Raw genomic sequence first — 4,912 nt, forward strand, 5'->3', positions numbered from 1 at the left:
GAGCTAGTGGTAGTAAGACTAAACAGATTGGCTTAGACTGCATATGTTAAGCAGACCATGTAGGCTTCACGTTCAGGCTTTTCCACAGTGGCACACAGTGATGCTGAGGAAGCATCTTTGGGATATTCTCCTCTGTGCTTCTCTTCTGTTTTCCACAGCCATTTCTCTGGCATTCCTGACTCATCCTACCCTTTGAATGCCTTGGGATTTTTCCCTTCTCTGAGGACATCCCCGTTCCACTCTGCCCTCCCCAGGTAGTGTTCCATGATCCAGATCCTCCCTTCCCATTGACATTCAGCTACTTCCAACAAAAGTATAACTCCAGCATTCCTGCCCCAGGCTATGCTCTGTGTTTTCTAGTTAGTTAATAAAAAAATTCTACAAGAACATGGAGATTATTAGATGTAATGGATTAATAAATTATGATGCAGCCGCTATATCCCACTAGTAGTTTCCTACTTGGAAAAATGAAGGGGCGGGACTGAAGAAGCTCTAAGATCTGGTCTTTTTCAAATCATTTTCAATCTATGATCCATGAACCTCCACACTTTATTCTTACATTTTGACAAGGGCCTTCCATACATAATGGGGCTTAATTAAATGAGCACTCTTCCCTCTTCTGCTTCTTAAATGGAATGCCTGAGTTTAATGCTTGGCCGTCTCCCCTCTCATGGGGGATCGCTATGACCCCACATTTATGCTAATGAGTCCTAAATCTATGTTTCCGGTCTGCCTCTGACCTTGAGCACTAGATGTCTACATGTAGCTGTCTGCTGGCCATTTCCATTTGGGTTTTCCATAGTCCTCCCAAATTTAAGTGAATATGGAACAAGATCATTGTTTTTATAACCCTCCCAAGCTGCTCTTCCTTACTTCCTCACTGTTAATGAGTAGTGTCACTCTCCCTGTCACCCACTGGAGAAATTTGCTCATAGTCTTGCATTCTCCTCCTTCCTTGCCTTTACAACCATTCCAGTGAGTACATGCTTATTCATCTTCACCTCCTTCCTTGCCTTCACAACCATTCCAGTGAATATATAATCTTTTATCTATCTGATGCCCTTAATTCCCCAGAGTAGCGCTTGTCAGTTTTCTTAGAAATTATTGTAATGACAGGCTTCCCATCACCTAGTGCTGTTTTATGCTGTGGGTATGCCACAGGGACAATGGGAAAAGCAAGTAAGATAAGGAACATGGGTGTGTTTTATAAAATTTAAAGTCTTCTAGTGTGCTCTATTATTTGTTATGTTCTGTAAAGACAGCTGATTCTGGCTTCTTGAGTCTTTGTGCTACTTCCTGTGCCTAGAATGTTCCCCTTTCTCCCCTTCTTTTTAAAATAATACCCATTCCTCAAGGCCTAGCAGAAGCCCATGTCTTCCAGAAGCGTGATCTGACCATGTCCACCCTCTTTAACATGTCTTCTTTCTAGTCAAATATGCTTCCAGGAACCCTTGCTCTTACTTAGTTATACTCTTGAACTGCTATTGGATTTCCTGGTTCATGGTTTGTTCATCATGATCAGGTTGTAAGGTCATTTGAAGACAGGGACCATATCTTTATTCTTCTCTAAAGCACATTAGAATGTGCTCAAAAACACTGGGTGGATACTTCAGTGGCCCTCTATTTGATTTGGCTTGGGATTATAGATTTGGCACATGCAATCTATATGAGAAGGATTCCTACATCCCTTTTGTCACAGAAGTTCAGCCATCTAAGCAAAGGAACAGTATATATGGGTCCTGAACCCCTGACTCCCCTCAGGGTCAGAGGGAATGATGCTAGTGGAGATACCATGAGCCAATACATTTATGACACCTTTCACGCCTACTGCTTTTCTTTCTTTCCTGGTGGAGCAGTAAGAGGTTGCACCGCCAGATGCACAAGGCAGGGCAGTGTGCAAGGCGAGTCTGCAGGCCTGCAGTGCGGTGTGCATGTGGCTCCCTCTGGCAAGCACATCACAGTTTGTAGCTCGTTGTTTCCGCTGCCCACATGGGTGCATTCAGCACTTCCCCCGCAAATGTGGTCAGTGTCCTCCCTTGCTTATCCAGATACACAGTTGGACAATAAATGAAACCATGGAAAATCCACAGTGCCAGAGGTCTTCATTCATTGCTGATTTTAAATGAACTTTGATGCATAGCATGAGAAGAGCCATTAGCAGGAGAGAGTTTAAACTATATTAGAAGAGGGGAGAAAATTGTCCAACATTTGGTCAGTCTGCCAAGTTAAAAAGGAATGTGGGGTGGGGGCAAGCTATTAGGGAAGGGAGGACTTCCGTGTACAATGGTGCTGAAGAGCAGGCGTGGGGTGGAAGAAAGTGCTGGGGCTGGTCTGGAAACAATGCATAAGTGTGTGCAGAGGCCCCAGGCAGGAGAACAATTCTTTCTTTACGGTTAAAAACCTTACAAATGCCTTCGTGCTTCCCTCTCTCTTCTCCCAACTGTGCCTCCTCCTTCCTTTGATTCTCCGTCTGTGGAACTTAAAGAATATTTGCTGTACTTAAAGGAAGCCTTCAACTACTGTTTAACAAGTCGATACTAATTATTGTTTAGCACTGGATTATGGGCCGGATCATGGAATTAAAACAGAGCTGTTAGGACACCTTTGTACCTGGCAGAGAGTTAATGAGCACATGCAGGGTCCCTGCATTAACTGCCAGGCTGGTTTGCTATTATATTTCAGTGGCAAAGAAACAAAATCTAATAAATCATTTTACTTTTATCTCAGTGCTTTCTTTCTTCATTAAGAAAATGTAAAAGCTTCATCGTAATATTTATCATAAATTGGGATATTATTTTTTATATTGTTCAGTTAGTTGGTTATTTGCAGTGTGGTACGTATATTTAGAGGATGAGAAAAGATTACAAGTAAATTTGGCATCAGCAAAAGGCATTGGATTAATGGCATAAGCAGAGAAGGTGATTTACCTCCTGAGACCATGGACGGTGACTGGACTCCCTCATGACTGTGTGCATGTGTGGATTATGGATGTAGAATACAGGTACTGGAGAGAGAGAGAGAGAGAGAGAGTGTGTGTGTGTGTGCGTGTGCATGTGCGTGTGTGTGTGTGTGTAGGAGGACAGGAGTCTACATTTCTAAAAGTGGGACGGCAGGGTTTCTAACTCCAGGCCCAGTCATTTGGGGTCTCTTGGTTAGGGCTCCATAGCTAGGACAATATGGGGGAAGGGAAGGAAGCTGGGAGAACAGGGTGAGTTATGAACGGTCTGTTCATTTTGATTAGATGTCCAGCTGGAATGGTGACCAGACTTCTCATAGCAACTTAATTCACCAGATCCCTGAGCAACTAAATGGTCATGGCTTTGGGGTCCTGCTGACTGGAGTGAGACTTGAACCAGTGACCCATAAGCGAGAAATGCTATTTGCTATTGCTAGGTGCATGTGCTTTAGCTTGACCCTCTCACCACCCGCCATGGGCTCCTCAAAATTAACATTTAGACATGTTCAGCACTGAAATGTGACGTGCAGGTGACTGTCCCACTAAAACCTGGTGATCAGACCTAAAGTTGATTTTAAAAGCTTTGGAAAATGGTTGGTAAATACATTATTTGTATAAATCAGTAAGTTTTAATTTTCTTATGTGAAAATGAAGCAGGGGAAATACTGTATACATAAGTCAAAGTATATAAAAGATAACGTATAGTTTTAATAACAGATTCTATTTTTCTTCCCATTAAGTGTTACTACTTACTTCAGTAATTTACCATATTGGAGTTACTTCATGGGAACTAGGAATCCATTAAGATGTGTATGTTATGCAGCTGGTGTTACATGTAATATTTTTTAAAAAAACTCTTAATCTTTAACCTCACTATTGCATAAAGGTGCAGGGGATCAATTATAGATAAAAAGAGAGGAGATCTCAGAGGACTTGCAAACTTATTGGCAGTTTCTCAAGATACAGTACTGAGTCTGTATATATTGGTATTAAGTTTTCCATGGCTCAGACAAGAAGAAACATAATTGATTTTATTTGAAAGGAATAGATGGGGCCAAAGGGGGACTTGTGGTCTCCAGGTCTTGCTTTCAGCCCATATAAAGTAAGCATGCTTACCAGAGGTGTTTAATGGTGTACTTAGTCTGTGTGTGTGTGTGTGTGTGTGTGTGTGTTTTTAAATACAAGTGTGAATGGATGCCTCAGGCTAAGCAAGCTCCACCTCTTAGAACCTCAGAGGCTGTGGGAATGATCCCTGCCCTCCGGACCCATCCTTAATTGGCCTATAGTCCAAGAAGCAATTAAAACTAAGGGTCTGATTCATAAAATGTGAACATGTCATTTAAATGTGTTCAGGGGGATTCCTGTTCATAATGCTGGAATAGAAACAGCAAGGACCTTATTTTTATCCTCTCAGCCTACCTTTCATAAATTTACTTTTCTTTTCTCCTCTGGGCCCTAAATGGCCTCCATCCTTTTTTTTTTTTTTAATCTAAAGGCAGCTTTAGGGCAAATGTTGGTCTTAGTCCTTGGGTACATGTCATGATGGCCCAATGACCTAGTCCCCACTTTGCCTCCTTAGGCTAAACATTTTAATCGTGATTTTCCCGTATCTATTCCTGTTATTTATTTATTTTAATATTTTCCCAACAGCATATTGGAAGAAAACTCTAGAAACTGAGTCAAGCATTGCTGTCTGCAGAGACTGAAGTTAAGGGAAAGCTGCCAGACCTTGCCAGAGATAAGCTTCAGAAATGAGCTGGGGGAAGAGAAAGTAGCCCTGAATTCCACAATGTTTAATTATAATACCAGGGAAACCCTAATTTGACAATCACTATTTACATTTTCCCACAATTTATACACTCTGTACTCTCAGCCCTCCACCCCACACTATTAAGCCCCTAGTGTTGCTAATATATTGAGTTTCTGAAATCAGTACAGAAGTTCTGTTAAGTTGAA

This window comes from Neomonachus schauinslandi, chromosome 10, assembly GCF_002201575.2.
Source record: "Neomonachus schauinslandi chromosome 10, ASM220157v2, whole genome shotgun sequence".
Lineage (NCBI taxonomy): Eukaryota > Metazoa > Chordata > Mammalia > Carnivora > Phocidae > Neomonachus > Neomonachus schauinslandi.